Source organism: Cynocephalus volans, chromosome 15 (genome assembly GCF_027409185.1).
Source record: "Cynocephalus volans isolate mCynVol1 chromosome 15, mCynVol1.pri, whole genome shotgun sequence".
NCBI lineage: Eukaryota > Metazoa > Chordata > Mammalia > Dermoptera > Cynocephalidae > Cynocephalus > Cynocephalus volans.
Window position 1 is genome coordinate 11894974 of NC_084474.1, and position 22952 is coordinate 11917925.

The window sequence follows — 22952 nt, forward strand, 5'->3', positions numbered from 1 at the left end:
GTTAGAATGTAACATCTCCTTTCACAAAACACCAGCCCTGCTAAGGCCTCCATGTGTCCACAAGGAAGATGGCAGACAGAATCTTCTTCATATGCCTGGGGGCTCACTTCCTGTCAAGGTGATCTCATACTACCACCAAATCAGCCTAGCAAAAAATGTTGTGCTTAAAATTAATAAAAACTGAGTAGTATTGGAGCTGAAAAGACAGTAAAAATAGTATTTCAGAGGAAAATAGAAAGTCCTGAGTTATCCATCTACATTATTTTCTATTACCTATCTGTCTATCTATGATTTCATGAATTAAAGATACAACTGCCTTTGTGCTGCACACTTTTCAAAGTGTGTCTATATTTTCTAACTTCCTTTTGCATTCATTTACCACACTGATTTTTTTTTTTTTTTTTTTTTTTTTTTTTTTTTTTTAGCACACAGGTGGCTCACACAGTTGGTAACATTAGATCTGGGCTCAAACACAGGTGTTTCTGGTTTATGCCATAGGCCTAGTGTACAGAATTATTGCATGTAAGTAGATAAATGCAGAGCCACTCTTACCTCCAAGATAAAACAAGTTTAGGAGGGGGTTATTTAGCAGGACAGGAAAAAAAGAAAGAAAGAAAGGTGTTTTACTTGAAAAGATGTAAATAAAATTTTAAAGAGGTAAAAAACTTTAAAGAAGTTTCCAAGTTGATATAATTACAAAAATTCAAACTCTTGATCTCCCTTTCTCACATATATATATATATATATATATATATATATATAGTGAGTGTGAAGGGCTGTACTTTTATAACTAAAGCGGGATGTAGAACTCAGCCTAGGACCTCTAAACTACAATTTGATGTTCTGATTCTGATCGTTGATAAGAAATCTCTACTAGTTGAGACAGGAGTTTGAATTACAATAAAAGTAGTTTTCTTTCATTTGGGTACTCCTGGTTTGGGGGGGGTTGGGGTTTTTTTTTTTCCCTTTTTCACCAAATTAATGACCAAAATAAAGTGAAGTCAAAATGGGCAGAGACTGAGAAACCTCCAGGTGGCTCTGGTTGCCAGGGGAACCTGCCTGGAGTCTCTGGCAGTGAGCACAGCTGCTTCTATACAGTCAGGCTCTCTGGAGTGTGAGATTTTTATCATAATGTTGTATAAAGGATCATAAAATAGAAAGGAGAAATAAACTGCTAAAATGTTGTACAGTATTATACACTGATACAAAACACACGTGATTAAACTTGCTAATACGTTATCTCTACCAGCCATTCTACTCTGTGCAAACACTACGATTATCACTACAAGTAAAGCACTTATAAATATAAAAATGTAGGGATTTTAATTGGTTAATACCATGAAGCATCTTGGGTGCAGGGTGGCTTTGACATCTTGGTCATCTACACTAGATCACCCAGCAGCAAATTGTGATGAGCTCCTTTTCTCGTGGCTTTGACAACAAACATAACAGCAGCAAGTGCAGAGCCGCAGGGAGCAGCTCCATCTGATTGCGACCCTGGGTGCAGCCAGCACATCCTCACTGAGCCAGGAGGCGGTGGCTCCAGCTGGCCTCATTCAGCAGGTGTTGCTGTGTCCCCAAGTGGCAGCAGAAAAGGCAGACCTGAGGGTGCAACAATAACCAAGACAGAGGCAATCCCTTCAAAAGGGGATGTACAATTTCGTGTGAGAGAAGCAACCTAAGTTGAAAGACTTTTATGAATAATTAATTCATAACAATTAAATACAGTCAACCCTGCTATTATGTAGGCAAAGTGTTTAGGGCAGCAGTCACTGCTGCAAGTTTATACAAAATTTTTAAAATGGCTCCCCTTCCTCCAGACACCTTACTTAAGTTGTCAGTAAATTCTCATGATATATCTTCAATTTGCCCTTTTGTTTGGTGTAAAGGCATCCTGTGAGGTACTGCACACTTCGGCAGAGTACAGCCTGATGCCAGGGAGCCTACTCAGTAGGAGAACACCAACAAAGCCCTTCCTGGAGACCCAGCATTGAAGCTGGTATTTAAGGACTGAATGGTAGTTATCCAGGCGAAGAGGGGAAAAGGGACCATTCCAGGCAGGGAACAGCATATGTGAAGGACGTAGATGTCAGGAGTGGAGCACGTTTGTGACACTGAGAGGAGGCCGAGATGCCTGTGCCTGGTAGTCAAGGGCCGTGTGGCATAGGATAAAATGGCAGTCAAGGCCCAGATCACACTGGGCCTCACCAAGTGTCAAAGTGTTTGGATTTCCTCCTGAGTAATAGAGAGCCTTTGATGACTTTCAGGCAGGAGACTGGCATACTCAGATGTGGGATTTTGAAACATCACTTGTCTTGAGTTTAGAGAATGTACCAGAGGAAATGAGAGTAGATGCGAGGACGCCTTATTGAATCAGCATCCTTTGCTGTCACGCTAAAGTCATCTCAGTGTGCCACATACTTGAGCATTATACTCATATAAATGAGGGGTAAAATGAGAACTTTCTCATGGTCTTAGACTTCAACCTGAGACTTCTTACATGGAAACTCTTGATCGAATTGAATCCACGGATGTGAAAGTTCAGTGCCAGTAAAACGTCAGGCACTAGGTGAGGGAGAGAGAGGAATTTTGTAACAGGAGGCAATGAGTGGCTTACTAGAGACATGGGCAGAATTAGTCCACAGGAAATTGAGATTTTTCCTGGTAGCAGAGGAAAGGCCATGCCAATGTAGGAATTGAATTTTGAGCACAATTTACCAGGAAAAAAGGCCCGGGGGCACATGTGCAAAGGGGTGAGAGCCTGCCGCGTTGTGGTGTGTTTGCAGTGTCACTGGTGCCCGATGGCAGCAAGGTGGAGGGGGACAGAATTGGTGCGTGAGAAGGACAGACTTCTGACCGACTGAGGGAAGAGCAGGCCGGGCTGCATGGTGGAGGTGGTGGTCGGTGCAGGTGAGGCACGCGGCTGGACAGAGAATAGGGGTAAAGTTATCCCACGTTCTGGGAGAGATGAGTCACCCCGAGAGCAATGCAGTTGCTTAGAAGATGGGAGACGATAGTCTAGAGAACCATTTAGAAAATTAAATTGGCAAGACTCGTGCTTTGAATGAATATGGAAGTGAGGGAGGAGGAAGGGTTTAGAATTACTTTAGGATTATACTTGGGTGACCAAAGGAACCACAACACCATTAACTGAAATAGGAAATGCAGGAAACGTCACCACAAGCTTTGCGGAGAACAAATGAGCTCAGGCTGTGGAAAGCTGTGTTGGAGGCAGCAGTGGGCATCACTTGTGTGAGCCGTGCAGCTCAGTGCTGGAGAGAGAAAGGGCAGTTCGAGCTACGGACTGCATGAGGACATCCCAGGTGAACACAGCAAGCGAATCAAGCCACTGGGGAAATGCTGGAGAAACCACACCCTTTAACAAGGATCTAGCAAAGACTGATAAGGAACAGGCATAAATGAAGGAGAAGAAACAGAGCCAGAAAAGCCAACAGATGAGAGGATTTCAGAAAGGAGAGGTGATCGACAGTGTCCACGCAACAGAACGTAAATAAGGTATGTGCCAGAAAGTCACTGAGGACCCCAGCGCTACCTATAATTAAAAATATGTTTTACATTTGAACATTAGAACAGAAAAGAACAGGCAACAAAACATAGTGAAGGGCAAAGACCCACCTGACTTTAGAGTTTGAAGGGACTTACCCTGGATGCAGGGTGTGCCAAGTAACCAGTGTGAAGGACACCTCTCCCTGCCCTGCCTGAGGCCATTCCTCACTTTTTATCCTAAGTGTGGGGACAGAAGAGCCCACCTGCTGACCAGCTGTGGGGTGAAGAGCTGCTCACTCTGGAGGTGACCTCTCCTGGTTAGGTCCCAGCTCTCAGCTTATGTGATGTTAGTTCCCCTCTATTCATCAAAATGTACTGCAGTATGTTTCCCCTGAGGTTAAAATATGGTCAACTCCACACACTATAGGTCACTACTAAACTAGGTATTGATGGGGGGGTGTCCTCATTAATCACTGCAGAGAGTGACAGCTCCCCGATCCAGTGGTCAGCTGGCCCCATGCTACCAGGCTGTGGGTCACACATGTCAAAGCCACTCCGTGTCTCAGCTGATTGGACTCTGTGCGTTGTCTGTAGGAAGTTGTGGACATTTTCATGAGGTTCCCAGTGATATCATATCCCAAATCATCTTATTTGTCTAAATCCTTTCACGGAGTTTATAAGAATTTCAAGGGATTCTTTCATTTTTTTTTTTTTCCTTTCATTCTTTTTCTGTCATAGCCAGTAGTCACCTGTGTCTACCCCAAACCAATCAATACCTTACATTAATCGTTACTAAGGCTGTTTCTGGTAGTGACACTCTCTCCCCCACTGTCTGGATGCTCCTCATTTGCCTTAGAAGAGGCATCACAGGAAGAGGGGAAACCCCTCCCCACCCCGAGGATCTTTTTGACAAACCTTGCCCCTCAGCCCTGACGCCATCCACCCCAAGTGGGTCTGCAGGACCGAGCTCCACCCCAAGTGGGTCTGCAGGACCGAGCTCCACCCCAAGTGGGTCTGCAGGACCGAGCTCCACCCCAAGTGGGTCTGCAGGACCGAGCTCCACCCCAAGTGGGTCTGCAGGACCGAGCACGCCTCTCCACCTCCATCTGCACCACCCCCTCTGCTTGAAAACACTGGTTTGGAGCGTAGCTGCAGGCATTTCAGTTCTTCAGCTTCTGAGAACCCAATGAGAAAAGCCATTTTAAAGGAATGAGCACATTCTTTAAGTGAAAGTGTTGTTCATAGTTCATATGAATGTCTTGCAATTTCATCTTATAAATAAAGACGTGTCTCAAGGAAAAGCAAGAAGGTCAGGAACCTTTCATCTTCAGAAATTATCGCAATGGCTGATGCATAACCCAGCAAACAAGGATATTTAGGGCAGAAGTACAAAAGCACTGCCAGCTGAGGAACTGACTGCTAGTTTGGAGGATAACTGGCTTCTCTGGATCTGAAGGACTCCTAAGTCCCTGCATGGCCACATTCTGCCTTGCCCTTGAGTAGCCCAGGAGAGACTGTGCAGAACCCACAGGTGCTAACCCTTCCTCCCCACCGACCTAGCTCCTGGTGAAAACACTCAGCTCCTGCAGAGGGAAGGCAAATTTCACACTGGCCTGGTGGGTCCTTGTACAAGCCCCAAATGCCTAGTCACCTAGACTTAATACATATTCATATTGATATTATTACTCATATCCCCAATACAGTCTCTGGCATCTACAAACATATATTAACTTTTTAGAATTAAGAATAATGGCAGGCTATATGATACATTTCACAGTAAAGAAGCATAAAAGAATGGATGAGCTTTGGACCAGAAAAGGTGCTGATAGACTATTGGCATGTGTTTAAAAAGTAGCATTACCTTAAGACAATGGTAACATTTGATTTACCAACTTTGATAGCATTTCTTTTCCTTTCTCTTACATACATCATTCAGCAAAATTATGACCAAAGTGATAGAACTCAAGGGATAATAGATCAACAGAAAACAAGTTGGTGGATTCCTTTGAATCCTATAGCATTTTGTACATTTATTAAGATCAATAAACTCATTGAGTTTAATAACATTTAGCAGTTCATGACTCCAGAGGTGTTCAGATTCAATAAGCTTCATATCAGAAGGCGGTGCTTGCCCAAAATGTTACTTGTTTTGCAATAGATTTCACAATTATTCAGTTAGCACTCAGAGTCTAGAAACAAAAATCTCCTGAGTGCAGAAGGCACAATAGCTTATGACATTTAATAATACCATCTCTGACTGACTCCTTTGTCTTATAAGAAAAAGATCTCATCCAATTTCTAACATTTTATAGCATGTGCCATTAAAATTAAAAGCTTTAGACTTCACCCAAAGAATGATATTTAAAAAGATGAAAGCATAGTTCTACAATCTACAAAAAAAAAAAAAAAGAATAGAGAATGTTTGAACGACCTACCCCAAGAAAGAAAGAGATAATTACAAGCGTACTTCAGGTGCCACAGAGGTGAAATCTGTTTGATTTTATTTCTACTCTCCCCAGCCCCCCACACACCAATTTAACAGAATGTGAAAACAAGGACATTTGAGCAGCAGAGGGAGTAGGTGCTATAAAGTATTACTTTTCATAAAGAGATAAAAGTAAACAAATATAGAACTGAATAAAACAGTCAACTTTGAATCCAGCTTATTTCAGAGTATTTTTTTTTCTATCAAAATCTATGCAGCATATTAAACCACCTCTTTGTGGTCATGGTAATAACAATATCATAAATTTGCAAAAGCCCTTGATTACATCTAAGCACTTCCTATGATAATATCTCATGGCTCATGATAGCTTCCTTGTACTTTATGCAGAAAAAACCTGACTATCCCTATCTTATAATTTTTTTAAAAAAAAGCTTTGAGAGGTTAAGCCATATAACCATGATCATTTACCAAATGAAGCAAGTAGGAATAGAATCATTGTTTTGAGTCCCAACCCAGTGATCTTTTCACCTTTCCAGGTTGCACAAAAATTTTACTTTGAATGAAAGCAGAGATGAGTCATAGAGTAAAATTAAAATGTGAGAAGAATGTCAGGTGTTTGCTTTAACACTGGGCATGAGCTGTGGTCTCATTGTCTTCATAGTGCAAGAGCTAGCTAATATATTTTATGAAACTATGGAAATAATTTTTTTAAATTATATCAATGTTAGTATGTAAAACTCTCCTATATAAGGGGTATTTCTAGGCAATTAAGCAAATAGAAGGAAAGACTGATCAATTCCACAGATAATTAAAGGAAATATACTGAATGACCGAATACTGCAAATATACCTAGGGAAAAATAATTTATATAAACAGGATTATATAGCACATGTGAAAGTCACACTTAAAATTAGGTAGTAAAATATATCAGGTTTAGATGGTAAACATTAAGAAAATGTCACTTATAGTTAAAAGTAAGCAAGATTTATTTTATTGGTTTAAAAGGATTGTTCATTGTTTTGGCAATACATCATATGAAACCAAAATCAAAACTGTTTACAAAGGAATTGAGAAGTTTTGCTCCCTCAAATTCTACCTCCATTTTGTATAAGTAAACTTCCTTTTTAAGTTTTTTAATACTTATATCTGTGTGTTTCTTTATGCAAACACAGTTAAGTTACTTTTTTAATGTTTTTTACACAAAAATATTAATTGTTCCCCTCCATGTGTTTTCCATGTAGCTGCGTATACTGGAGATATTTCTACACCAAGACTTAGTTTTCTCATTCTTTTTAAAGTTTCCTAACACTTCAGAGCATTCCACTTTGGGGATACACCACAGTTTATATAACCAATCCTTCACACATAGAAAATTGGATTGTTTCTGCCTCCTGCTATCACAAACAATGCAATTGTGTGTATATGTTATCATGCATGAGTAGGTATACCTGTAAGCTAAATCCCCAGAGGGGGATAATTTGATCAAAGGGTAGATAGAGTGGTACGCTGAAATTAGCTTGCAAAATTCTGAAAATCTTTTAATCTTGTTGTTTAAAATGAACACTACTAAAAATTAAATTATATAAACTTAAATTAATTATAAATGAAGGTAATAAATATTCAAATAAATGAATCACTTTCTAATCGTTTCGCTATATTATATTCTTTGGAGATTGTCTACTGTAACAATATGGGGTATGCTGTATAATGGTGTGCTACTGCCCAGTGTTTCCCAGCTCCGTCTTCAGTAAGATCACATTGGTGGCTGAATCAGGTATGATCAGGGTATTTACACCACAGAAATTGGCAACTGCTACTAGTCAGGGTTTGGTTTTATTTTGTTTCTAGAGAGCCCATTGTTAAACATTTACCTGCATACCACTCATTAGATGTCTTTAAGCTATTTGTAACTTATAACATTGTAGCAGACTTTATTTTTGTAAACTGAAATTAAACATTTTTAATTGACGTCTGATTCTCACTCTCTACAGAACTCACTTTTCTTATTGAGTCTCCTTATTTTTCATAGAAATAATAGTTATTTGCATAGGTTCAATAAAAATCTGCCCTTCTTTTTACCAGGACATAATTGAAAACATCAGGAAAAATTGAGAAGTCTTTTCTGTTGTCAGTTTTAGTAAAGTATACTTTTCTACAGTTTCTTATTTCCCCCTCATGATTATTTAATTTTTATATTTGAAAATTTTCCCCTTTTAAAAGTAGGTTAGCTAGTGTTTTCCTTATTTTACTATTTCTCATTATTGTTTCATAGAACCAGATTTGAATATACTCCTTTTTTTTTAAATTTCATAAGTTCTGCTTTTAACTTTACTAATTCCTTTCTTCTTTTTTATGTGTGGTTTGATCTGTTGCTACCCTCTTAACCTTCCATTTGGAGAATAATTTATTTCTTCCTTTTTTTAATAGACAAAAGTATTGAAAGCTATGAATTTTCCTCTGAGTTCTGACTTTATTTTATTCCAAAGGTCCTTAAATACAATAAATTATCTAATTTCGATCTATATTTCCTTTTTGATCCAAGAGTTAAGCGAGACTTTTTTGTAAATGTTCAAAAGGAAGAAACTTTCTGCTTTCTGATGTTTAAAATTCATTTTTATTCTTATGGCATGATCACAATGTTGCCTGAACTTTTTCTTTCTTCCTTTTCTCCTTTTTTGGAGTATATTAAGATTTGCATCTGTGGCTTAATAGGAGGTAACTGTGAATGCTCGATAAGTTTTGAAGAAGATATTTTCTCTGATCTAAGGATATAGAATTAAGAAAATGTCAATAAGATGTACTTTATTAATCATTTTTTCAGTCTTTAATATTCTTATTTATTTACTGTCCACTTGATATATCATATAAGAAAGAGGTGAATTAAATTCCCTTACCACATGTGTTTCTTTCTGTTTCTCCTTGTGTATTCTGTAATTTCTGTTTCGCGAATGTTACTGGCATGTTTTTTGAAGTATTGCTATTCATAACTGTTATGTTTTCATTGCAAAGTTCATTTATTAACATTAATATAGTTCTTTCTGGCCTGAATCTTATCTTGTCCGATATTAACATCTTGGAGTTAAGCAGCTGGCTTGCAATCTATTTCTCTTTAGTTATAGGATTAGGGAGAAACTCCTTGGAAATAAAGGAGGTAGGCAACCTAGTCTAATTATCTTGTAAACATGCCATAACAGATGCCCTAGAAAATAAACTAATGGAAATAGCTAGGAGGAGAGTCCTTATCTATTGAATACTTTTAGCAGGATGTTCCTTGTCTAGGATTGTTTTTGACAAACAACTTCAAATTCTTTGGATGTATGAGACACATCTTCCTGAAAAAGTCACATAAATTATGTAAATTATATAAATCTGAGATAAAATGAGGTGTTTCATAACCTAAATGCTCCCTGCTATGCAAGTAAGGTGACCACACAATCTCAGAGATATCATATTGCGAGTTAGGCCAGAGGATATGTCAGCACAAGAAGAATGCACCTGAGGACCGTGCTGAGTGTTTTGGACACCTTGACGCGATAACCACGCCACTTGAAAATTACTAGTAAAGTTTGATATGGGGTAGGTCGTCTGACTCGTGAAACTGATTTAATTATTCAATTCTTTGTGTTAGCACAACATCACTACCTCTGCTTTCTTTTTCTTTGCATTTGTCTAGTGTAATTTTTCATCATTTTCTGTTCATTTTTCTGAATCACTTCTTTTAGGAATGTCCCTATATATAACAGAGAATTGAGATTTGCCTTTTAATGTAATTTGAAAATCTTTTTGCATTTATAGATGAATTGAGTCCATTTATATTTATTAATTTCACAGATATATTTGGACTTCTGTTACTTTGCATTAAGTGTTCTGGGTCTTGTAAGTTTTGGGGAGTTTGGGGTTTTATTTGCAACTTTTCATAATATAGTCTGCTTTTTCTTGTTTTTTATGTGTGCAGTTCCTCTGATATTTAGGATGGGTTCTATTTATATTAGTCTGCTACGACTGCTATAACAGAGTACCACAGACTAGGTGGCCTGAACAGCAGAAATTTATTTTCTTGCAGTTCTGGAGGCTGGAAGTCCAAGACCAGCATGCCAGCACGGTTGAGTTCTGGTGAGGACTCTCTCCTTTGCTCTTAGATGGCTGTCTTCTTGCTATATTTTCATGTGGTCTTATCTCTGTGCATGTGAAGAGAGAGCTCTGGAGTGACCTTCTGTTCCTATAAGGACACCAGTTCTATTGCATTAAGGTCCCACCCTTATGGCCTCATTTAATTTTAATGATTTTCTTAAAGACCCTACCTACAAATACAATCACCTTGAGGGTTAGGGCTTCAACATATGAATTTGGGGACAAAATTCAGTGCATAACAATGTTTATAACAGTAAAGTTATTATCTTCATAATTGCAATTACATAAAATTACCTTGATCACTTGCTTCTTAAAATAATATGTATTCATTCCTGTGGTAAACTGAATAATGGCCTCAAAAATATGCCCATGTCCTTATCTCCATAACCTGTGAATGTTACCTTATATGGCAAGAGGGACTTTGTAGATATAATTAAGTAAAAGGTCATGAGTTGATGAGATTGTCTTGGGTTATCCGGGGGGGGGGGCCGAGTGTAACCATAAAGGCCTTTAGAAGAGAGAGGCAGGGGTCTGAGTGAAAAAAAAAAAAAAAGAAGAGAGAGGCAGGAGTCAGAGTCAGAGGGAAAGGTGATGAGATGACAGAAGCAGGAATAGGAGCGATGCACTCTGAAGGTGGAGGAAAGGGCTGCAAGCCGAAGACCACAAGTGACCACTGGAAGCTTTAAAAGGCAAGGAAACAAATTCTCCCCTCAGAACCCCCAGAAGGGAGCAGCGCCGCCAACGCCTTGACCTTAGCCCAGTGAAACTGATTTTGAACGTCTGACCTCCAGAACTGTAAGAGAATAAATCTGTGTGGTTTTAAGTGACTAAGTTTGTGGTAGCTTGTTACAGCAGCAATAGGAAATTAATACATTTCCCTATATAAGTAAGGTCAAAATCAGCATGCTTCCATTCTCTCCTTCCACTGCCAAGTGTCAGTCAATAATATCATATTTCTTAGTATTCACCCTTGTGCTGTGACATATGTTTATGATTTAAGTATTTGATTTTTCAACCCTTAATTGCCAGACATTACAGATTAGGCAATTAAGAAAATTACCCTACCTGATACCTTTTTCTCCCTCTCTTTCGATCATTACTACATATATCATTTCCACATTTTAAGACACATGCATTTCCATTCTACTCTGTCACATTATTTCTCCCATTTCTTTAATCAAGTTTTACAGATATATATTTTCAGTGATCACCACTATTACCTTTGCTACAGCTTCCTAGCAATTTTCTCTTTTTTGTTGAAGTTTGTGCTCTATTATTTTTCTTGGAAACAGCTCAGGGAAACAATATTTTCTAAGCTTTTACATTTTCAAATCAATTTTTCTGTTGTCTTTACACATGAAAGACAATTTGGCTAGAAATAAAATTCTTGGCTCACACTCTCTTTCTGGGAGTATCTTGTAGGTATTGTTTTACTATCTTCTGCCTTTTAATGTTGCCATGGAGAAATGAATTCAGCTTAATTTCATTTCTTCTTCTAAGACTTGATCATTTGTCTCAACTTCCCACAGAACTATTTTCATTTTCTTTTGAAGTCCAGTAAACTTAACTGGATATTTCATACTACTGACCATTTCAGACCAATTTTTGTCTACAAGATGAGTCATTTAAAACTGTAGAATTCTGTCTCTTGGCAGAGACGTGTTTTGAAGCATGAAATGTTATTCTGATGTCAGTCTCTCACCACAAGAACTTCCTGCAAGTAGATACTACAGGGAAATCAAGTCAGTCACTGATGAGTAATTAAAAAGGAGAAAAGGAAAAGAAAATATATATTAAAAGAAATTAGAGAAAAATGCAAAAATGTACAGATAACTGAGGAAGAAAAACATAATTTTACAGAACAAATATTTAAAAATATAAACCAGGAAATATTTTCTGAAATGGTGGGAAGCCCTAGCATTCAAGCAAGGGGCTAGTTTCCCCCACTTCCCCATGTCATCCTCTTCCTCACCTTCCCCCACCCCTCACCCCCAACACACACTGGGCTCTGCCTTGTGATATAGCTTTTCCTACAGGTTCAGCAACTGAGTGGCAGTTCCTGTCTCCAGCTCATCCCAGACCTTCCCCCACCCCTCAACCCCAACACACACTGGGCTCTGCCTTGTGATAGAGCTTTTCCTACAGGTTTAGCAACTGAGTGGCAATTCCTGTCTCCAGCTCCCTGGAGTGGAAGAGCTATGCTAGTGGATTCAGCAGCCAGTAAATAGCAACAGATCCCATTTTATACAGCTTCATGCTGTGGAAATCCTACATCAGGAGGGTGGTGGAAGCTGAGCAAGGTGCCCATTCACCCACCCTCAACAGAGAAGATAGGAAAGAGTAAAACCCATTATTCTTGCACAGCTCTGTGTTGCAGAGAGCTGCTCTCGTTGGCTCAATGGCCAAGTGGCAGACTGCTCTTCCCCAGCTCTCCTGTGTGAAAGCTATTTTAGGTAGATTCAGCAGCCAGTGAACATGGCAGATCCCATCCTCCCCAGCTGTTAGTTGCAAAATATTCACCCTGGACCGTGGCAACACCAGTGGCAGCACTGGTTCCTGTCCTTCCCCACTCTTTCCTCACCTCACACACATGCAGCTCTAGCTCTGTAAGGAGGATCCAGATTGAGCAGCTGGTGAAGAGTAAATCCCCATTCCCATCCCACCCCCACCTTCTGCTCCACAACACGGAAGTTTTGCCCAGGAAAGAGTTGAAACAAGCATCAGAGCTAGCAATACCCTGCCCCCACCATGAGGCCTCACTGTATCTGGATCATACTGTGTAGCAATTTATACCCCAGGACATTATCAAAATCAATTTTAAAATCAGTAGCAATTAGTGAAGACTACCAGCTGGGGGGGTGATACCATAGAGCCAGATCTATCCAAAGCTAAATGGAGAGATTAGTGAAAATGATGATCAAAAGGAGCCCAACTAAAATCATAGTCATCTCTGGTAGTCAGGAAGATTATGTGCCTGCCCGAGACTGTGACCTTTAAGGAGTGATCAGAGAGGGAATCTGTGAACTACAAGTCCTGGGCTAACCAAAGGGCAAAAGTAGTCTCTAAACCACACACAGATCCAACCATTCTTGGATCATACAAAGAATGTTCTCAAACAAAAATGGAATTGGATGAAGTGATACCTATAAAGGTATTTATTGAAAAAGAAAGATCTCAAATCAATACTCTAAACTAACATCTTAGAAACTAGAAAAAGAAGAGCAAACTAAACCCCAAACTAGCAGAAGGAAGAAAATAATGATTAGAGTTGAAATAATTGAAATGGGGATTTCAAAAACAATAGAGAAAATATCCACAAAACCAAAAATTGGTCCTTTGAAAAGATAAAAATTGACAAAACTTTAGCCAGTCTCACCAAGAAAAAAAGAGAGAAGACTCAAATTTCTTAAATTGGAAATAAAAGAGGAAACGTCATTAACAGCCTTACAGAAATAAAAAGGAGTAATGGAAAATACTATGAAAAATTGTATTCCAACAAATTAGATAACTCACATAAAATGGAAAAATTCCTTAAAGACACAATTATCAAAGTTAAAGAAGAAATAGAAACTCTTAATAGACATATAACAAATAAAGAGAATGAATAAATGATTTAAAAGTTTTCATGAAGAAAAGCCCAGGCCCAGATGGCTTCACTGGTGAATTCTATAAAAAATTTTAAAAAGAATACCAATTTTTTGAAAACTCTTCCAAAAAAAAGAGGAGAGAATACTTCTCAACCCATTCTTTAAGGTGATATCAAGGTAGATAAGGACATCACAAGACAGAAAACTATAAACCAATATCCTTTATGTATGTAGATGCAAAAATCCTCAACAATACACTAACACAGCCAATCCAGTGACATATAAAAAGAATTATATACTGTGAACAAGTGGAATTTATCCCAGGAATACAAGGTCGGTCTGACATCCAAAAGTTAGTCAATGTAATACATCATATCAGTAGAATAAAGAGACAAAATTATATAATTATTTTAAAAGAGGCAGAAAAAACATTTGACAAAATCCAACACTCTATCATCATAAAACCATTCAACAAAGTAAGAATAGAAAGGAACTTCCTCAACTGATATAGTTCATCAATAAAAAACAGACAGCTTATATCAAACTTAATAGTAAAAGACCAAATGCTTTCCCCCTAAGATCAGGAACAAGACATGAAGATCAATTGTTGCCACTATCTATTCAACATCGCACTGGAGGTTATAGCCAGGGTCATTAGGCAAGAAAATTAAATGAAGTCTTCCAGATTGGAAAGGAAGAAGTGAAACTGTCTCTATTTGTTGATGATAAGATGTTGTATATACAAAACACTATGAAATCCACTAGAAAAAAATGATTAAAACAAATAAATGGGTTCAGAAAGGTGGCGTGATACAAGATCAATCTAAAAAAATCAGTTGCATTACTATGTACTAGCAAAGAACAATCTGGAAATAAAATTATGAAAGCAATTCAATTTACGATAGTGTCAAAAAGAATAAAAAATGTAAGAAAAAATTTTACAAAATAAGCACAAGACTTGTACAGGGAAAACTACGAAAACTCGTTCAAAGAAATTAAAGAATATATAAATAAATGTAACGATATCCCACATTCATGGATGAGAAGACTTAAATGTTATTAAGATGGTGATACTCCATAAATTGATCTCCAGATTTAATACAATTCCTATCACCATCTTGGCTGACATTTTTGCAGATTTGACAGGTTGATCCTAAAATGCATCTGGAAATGCAATGGGCTCAGAATAGACAAAAGAGTCTGAAAAAGGATGAAGGTAGAGAACTCACATTGCCCAATTTCAAAGCTTACTACAAAGCTGCAATAATTAAGACAGTGTAGTACTGGCATAAGAACATATTGACCTGTAGAATAGAATTGAGAGTTCAGCACCAAACCAGTACATCTACGGTGAATCCATTTTCAACAAGGGTGCCAGTACCAGTCAATGGAGAATGAATAGAATAGTCTTTTCAAAAAATGGTGCTACGATGACCATACATCTACTTTCCGAAGAACAAAGTTGGACCTGTATTTCATATCATGTACAAAAAAAAATAAAATTAACTCAAAATGGATCAGAGAGCCAACTGTAAGAACTAAAATTATAAAGGTCTTAGAAGAAAATATACAAGTATATCTTTGTGACCTTGTGTTAGCTAGTAGTTTCTTAGACATGAAACCAAAAGCACAAATTACAAAAGAAAGAAATAGATAAAATGGACTTCTACAAAATTAAAAACATTTGTGCTACAAATGATGCCATCATGAAAGTGAAAAGAAAATCCAACAAAATGGAGAAATTATTTGCAAATTATAGATCTGACAAGATATATCCAGAATATATAAAGAACACTTATAATTCACTAACTATTTTAAACAATAACACATTTTATTAATATGGTGTATCACATTTATTGATTTGCATATGTTGAACCAACCTTGCATCGCTGGGATGAATCCCACTTGATCGTGAGAGGGAAAGTATCTCAACATAATTAAAGCCATATATGCCAAACCCACTGCCAATATCATCCTGAATGGGGAAAAGCTGAAAGCTTTTCCTTTAAGAACAAGAACTAGACAAGGATGCCCACTCTCACCACTCCTATTCAACATAGAGTTGGAAGGGCCGGCCCATGGCTCACTCAGGAGAGTGCAGTGTTGAGAACACCAAGGCCCCAGGTTCGGATCCCATATAGGGATGGCCGGTTGGCTTGCTGGCTGAGCGTGGTGCTCACAACATAGTGTTGGAAGTACTAGCCAGAGCAATCAGAGAAGACAAGGAAATAAAGGGCATCCAGATTGGAAAAGATGAAGTCAAACTGTCCCTGTTTGCAGATGACATGATCCTATATATCGAACAGCCTAAAACCTCTACAAAAAAACTCTTGGGATTGATAAATGATTTCAGCACAGTAGCAGGATACAAAATCAACACACAAAAATAAGTAGCATTTCTTTTCTCCAATAGTGAACATGCAGAACGAGAAATCAAGAAAGCCTGCCCATTTACAATAGCCACCAAAAAAACAAAATACTTAGGAATTGAGTTAACCAAGGAGGTGAAAAATCTCTATAATGAGAACTACAAACCACTGCTGAGAGAAATTAGAGAGGATACAAGAAGATGGAAAGATATCCCATGCTCTTGGATTGGAAGAATCAACATAGTGAAAATGTCCATACTACCCAAAGTGATATACAAATTCAATGCAATCCCCATCAAAATTCCAAAGACATTTTTCTCAAAAATGGAAAGAACTATCCAGACATTTATATGGAACAATAAAAGACCACACATAGCCAAAGCAATGCTCAGCAAAAAAAATACAGCTGGAGGCATAACTCTACCTGACTTTAAGCTATACTACAAAGCTATAATAACCAAAACAGTATGGTACTGGCATAAAAACAGACACACTGACCAATGGAATAGAATAGAGAATCCAGAAATCAACCCACACACTTACTGCCATCTGATCTTTGACAAAGGCACCAAGCCTATTCACTGGGGAAGGGACTGCCTCTTTAGCAAATGGTGCTGGGATAACTGGATATCCATATGCAGGAGAATGAAACTAGATCCATACCTCTCACCGTATACTAAAATCAACTCAAAATGGATTAAGGATTTAAATATACACCCTGAAACAATAAAACTTCTTAAAGAAAACATAGGAGAAACACTTCAGGAAATAGGACTGGGCACAGACTTCATGAATACCACCCCAAAAGCACGGGCAACCAAAGGTAAAATAAACAAATGGGATTATATCAAACTAAAAAGCTTCTGCACAGCAAAAGAAACAATTAAAAGAGTTAAAAGACAACCAACAGAGTGGGAGAAAATATTTGCAAAATATACATCTGACAAAGGATTAATATCCAGAATATATAAGGAACTCAAACAACTTTACAAGAAAAAAACAAGCAACCCAATTAAAAAATGGGCAAAAGAGCTAAGTAGGCATTTCTCTAAGGAAGATATACAAATGGCCAACAGACGTATGAAAAAATGCTCAACATCACTCAGCATCCGGGAAATGCAAATCAAAACCACACTGAGATACCATCTCACCCCAGTTAGGATGGCTAAAATCCAAAAGACTCTGAACGATAAATGCTGGCGAGGTTGCGGAGAAAAAGGAACTCTCATACATTGTTGGTGGGACTGCAAAATGGTGCAGCCTCTATGGAAAATGGTATGGAGGTTCCTCAAACAATTGCAGATAGATCTACTATACGACCCAGCTATCCCACTGTTGGGAATATACTCTGAGGAATGGAAATCATCAAGTCGAAGGTATACCTGTTCCCTAATGTTCATCGCAGCACTCTTTACAATAGCCAAGAGTTGGAACCAGCCCAAATGTCCATCATCAGATGAGTGGATACGGAAAATGTGGTACATCTACACAATGGAATACTACTCAGCTATAAAAACGAATGAAATACTGCCATTTGCAACAACATGGATGGACCTTGAGAGAATTATATTAAGTGAAATAAGTCAGGCACAGAAAGAGAAATACCACATGTTCTCACTTATTGGTGGGAGCTAAAAATTAATATATAAATTCACACACACACACACACACACACACACACACAAAACCGAGGGGGGGGGGAGAAGATATAACAACCACAATTACTTGAAGTTGATACGACAAGCAAACAGAAAGGACATTGTTGGGGGGGAGGGGGGGAAGGAGAAGGGAGGGAGGTTTTGGTGATGGGGAGCAATAATCAGCCAAAATGTATATCGACAAAATAAAATTTTAAAAAAATAAAAAATAAAAAAAATAAATAATAAACAATAACACATTTTAAAAATGGGCACACGATCTAAATAGGCAGGTCTCCAAAGAAGATACCCAAATAACTGAGACACACATGAAAAGATGCTCAAATCATCAGTCATTAGGGAATTGCAAGTGAAAACCACAGTGAGATAATACTTCACACCCACCACCACATCTTTAATTATAAAGATGGAGAACAAGTGTTGGAGAAGATGCAGAGAAATTGCACTCCCCATACATTGCTGGTGAGAATTTGGACTGTAGTTTGGGAGTTCTCAAAATAGCACATATAGAATTACCATATGACCCAGAAATTCCATTCCTAGGTATATCCAAAAGAAATGAAAACATATATCCATACAAAACTTGTTCATAAATATTCACAGCACCATTATACATAATAGCCCAAAAGTGGAAGCAACCAAAATGTCCATCAACTGATGAGTGGATAAGTAACATGTTGTATATCCACACAATGGAATATTATTCAGCCAAAAAAAGACAAAAAAGAATGTAGTACTAATTAAAATGCGGTACTATATGGATGAGGCTTGAAAACATTATGGTAAGTGAAAGAAGCCCATTACGAAAGGCCACGGCTTTCATGATTTCATGTATAGGAAATGTCCAGAACAGGCAAATCTGTAGAAGCCAGTAAGTGTGTTCTTGGTTGCCTAGGCCTGGGAGGAAGTGATAATGAATGACCGTCAATAGTGCAGGGATTCTTTCTGGGTGATAAAAATGTTTCAAAATTAGATTGTGAAAACTGTTGCTCAACTCAATATATGCTGAAAACATTGTATTTTACACAAGTGGTTGAATTTTACATACGTAAATTATATCACAATAAAGTTGTTAAAAGGATATAAGAAAATACCACAATGAAAGGAGACAGAATATCTCCGGTATCTTTCCAGGAAGAAGAAAAAACGCTGTATCTTACGGACACAGTACTCTATATAATACGGTGGCCTCGCAGGGGTTAGAGGAAGGAAATCCCAAAAGGATGGGAGTAGTCTGTACAAGATGACAAAAAAAAAAAAAACAAGAATAAAGGGAGGCAGAACATTTCAAGTGTTAGTGTGTATAAACTGGCTAAGTCAGTATCATGCCAATTTGTAAGTATGTGTATTAGGCCATTTTTGTTGCTAATAACGAAATACATGGAACTGGGTGTTTTATAAAGAAAAACAAAATTTATTGGTTACAGTTTCTGAGGCTGGCAAGTCCAAAGTCCATCTGGTGGTGGCAACAGTGATCCAACGGTCTCACATTGCAAGACGGTGGAAGCAGAGAGAGCAGAAAGAGAGAACGAGGCAGACTCTCTTCTTTTAAAGCCCTCAGAACCACGCCTCTGATCACCATTTTTAATCCATTCACTACTGCACAGTCCTACAATCCAATCACCTCTTCAAGGCTCCACCTTTCAATTACCATAATAGGATTTCCCACCCTCTTAACTGTCACAGTGGGGGCTAAGTTTCTAAGAGATAAAACTTGGGGCACACAATTCAAGCTTCAGGGGGTTTTGGGAGGACATAACTCAATCCACTACAATGTTCCTGTGGTGGATATGAATGCATCAGACTATCATAGCATACGCAGCCACACTCTTTGTACAGATTCCATATGCACTGAACAACCTTTCCATTATATTTTACTTGCCTTACATCCTTTCCTATAGGGAAAAAAGGCACCGATCACACTAACGAGAAAAATACCATCCACATTATAATTGAATGTCTCATTATGTAACAGTAAATTTAATTTTTTTATTGGTTGGTGTCTTGTGAGCTCAGTGATTTTAAGCCCCTGAGACTGAGTCCTCAAGAGTATCTGACCTCTCAAAATGAGACTATGGATCATGAACATAATCCACTTCATAAAGTTTCTTGGAATCCAGCCAGACGATTGACACTCTTCCCATTTTGCTATTGCAATTGAACTGCAATAGTCATATTCCCTGACAATAGCTTTGAAAAAATAATTACACGTACTAATCAAGAGAACATTTTCAACCTAAACACTGGGTTCTGCTAATGGTAAATACATAGGATATGGAATCAAGCAGCAGTTAAAGAAGCTTTGTCTTCAAGAAACCTTGTTTAAGCTTGTCAATATAACAGAAATACAGGTCAATGGAAGCATCACAAGTCCATTTAGATTTAGCCATTTTTTTTCATGTCAGTCTAAATTTGTTTATTTTTTTCAATTGCAGATTGGGTTGAGAAAATAATTCTACTACGCACCTCTTACAATGAACATTGCATCTGTGTTTTTATTATTACAAAAGAAAAAGGAGTTCTAAAATACTGTTCTCTTCACAATCCCTCTTCAATTTTCTAATTTAAACCATTTGCACTAGAAACCCCAATTTTATAATTATAGGTTCACAATCCCATATGAAAAGCCCGGGGGAGAGACTTCTGGTCAAGACGGTGGAATAGATGGTCCCCCAGCATCACTCTCTCCCACAAATCAACCAACTTACAACTATTAACAAGCAACAACAGCCAAGCTGGGGCTTCTAGAGCTCAGGGGAAGAGGAAGAGAGACCTACAGAGTGCATGAATGTGGGAAAAGCTACGATGAGAGAAAGAAAGGATCGCTCCCACCATTTTGAGCCTCGGCAGCTTCAAGGCCAGCCCTGGTGAGCACACGGAGCAAGAGCTGACAAAAAACCACTCCTGTTCCCTTTGTATGAAGTTGCTTGGAGGTGGCGGTGGGGGAAGAAGGCCTTGGTGGCCCCCAGACCAACAAGACCACTAACAGGGTTCCTGTGGACCCACATAGGAGGAAGAAGCCACAGACAACAGAAAAAAGGAGCCACTCAGAGGCTGGTGAGTCATTGCAAGGACCAGCACACAGCCCATCCCATGGGAAGTGTTTGGAGTGCGGGTAGTGGGGGAGATGGGCCCACAGGGAGAACATTAGGGCACAGCATGGACAGCTGATCTGCACCCCAGTCAGCACAGAACCACTCAGTGGAGAATGGTCAGGAATGTGGAACTGCAGGGGGTGCAGTTTGCTGAAGAGACTCAGGCCCAGACCAGAGTTTCCACATAACCCAGGTATCCCAGATCTCATGGGACCTGGACGTACGTACAAGGTCAACAATTAAAACCTGAGCTGCACAAAAAGCCCTCCCCAGGGAATCAGCAGCAATGAAGCAATTTAGCTCAAGTACAGAGCTCAACTGCTGGTCCCCACAGGAATTTCCTCCATTTTAGAAGTAAGCAAAGGACAACAAATTAGTCTTAGTGCAGAGTTTAATTGGTGCAGGCAGCTAATAATCCAACACAAAACTGAAAGTAAAAACACAATACCCACAGATCAGAGACAAAGTCTGATATTAACTAGTAAAGGTCTAACACCACCAAGAACACCTATAAAACCTAAAAGGACCACAAGCCCCTTGGGCTCCCAAGCAGGGGAGGGGGTAGGGCCAAGGGTCTCAGCCACTCCCCCCAACATCCACAACCAGCCCAGCAATGACCACCAAGCCTCCTCAGGAAGCACCCCAGTCTCTCGAGCTGGGGCAGTGGGGGGCCAAGGGCATCGGCCATGCCCCCCCTGACATCCGCAACCAGCTCAGTGACAAACACTAAGCCACCTCTGGTAGCACCTCAGGCTCCTGAGCTAGGACTGTGGGGTTGCCAAGGGCCTCAGCCACTCCCTGCTGACATCTGCATCCAGCAATGACTGAGATGCCACTGGAAGCCCCCGGGTCTCCCTGCCAGAATAAGGGGGGGGCCACAGCCCCAGATCATGCTCCTCCATCCTCCTCTTCCCCCCCTATTCTCCCCCTTCCCCCCTTCCCCACCCCCCAACTGCTCTGCAACAACATCTTAGAATGAGGTCTGGAGCTAGGGAAAGCCGAACCCAGCTGCAACCAGGTAAAGAGCTCACCCAAACACCATTGCCACATGGGGAGCTCACCACGGCCACTGCCACTGCCATGGCTGCCACGAAAGCAGCTAGTCTCTATAGCAGCAGTCACAGCCACCGTGCAGATGGCAGGCCAGACTCTCAACTGCATTGACATAAGGAGAGGCACCAGCTGAGACCAAAAAAAAAAGAAAAGAAAAGAAAAAAGAAGAGGTCCTATCTCTCCACAAAGCACACTCCAGAGTAATAGAAGAAGCATGTGCTTTAGGGTAGTAGGGGAGGACTTGACCACACCTGTCTCAGCACTGGACAGATCATCTAGGCAACAAACCAACAGAGGAACAGTTAATCTATCAGAGGAGAGAACAAATCTATGGTTATGAGGAGAGGAGAGACTGCATAAGGGACATAAAGAACGATTTGTAACAATGAATATGCAAAAAAAAAGTTGTTAACATAACAAAGAAAGAAAGAAAGAAAGAAAGAAAGAAAGAAAGAAAGAAAGAAAGAAAGAAAGAAAGAAAGAAAGAAAGAAAGAAAGAAAGAAAGAAAGAAAGAAAGAAAGAAAGAAAGAAAGAAAGAAAGAAAAGCCCTGGGGCCCTTGTGCTTTAGAATTTAACATTTTTTAAGTTTTAGGAAAAAAATACAGTGCAGACACCATGTTTTACATATCTTCCTCAGGCAGATCTGACGTAGCACTCTTGTAATCCGAAGTATACTGATTATTCTCACAATCAAAAATTAATATCCCACCAAAGTAGGATTAAGACTCATATTACTTCATACCAGATTTTGCCTCCCTATGAATTTATTACAAATTTCTGAAAAAAAAACCAACTTGATTTTGTGAGCTTTTTGCATTTTGGAATCACAAATAAGTGATTCTAGACATGTAATGTAAATCATATGCAGAAGAGAACTAATAAATTTGTCATGTGGCAAAAGTTACAAAGGAAAGAAAGAAAATGTAATCCTTCAGGTCTAATAAGAAATCATATCTAATTCATTTATCTTCTCACCATCCCCATCAACCCTCACATGCAAGCAGGGTGGGGTACTTTAGAGATACCATTTGGCTACATCATGTCACAATTTTAATATATTTCAAATATAATTTAATCCTAAAAATTAAATCTACTCTCTCTCTCT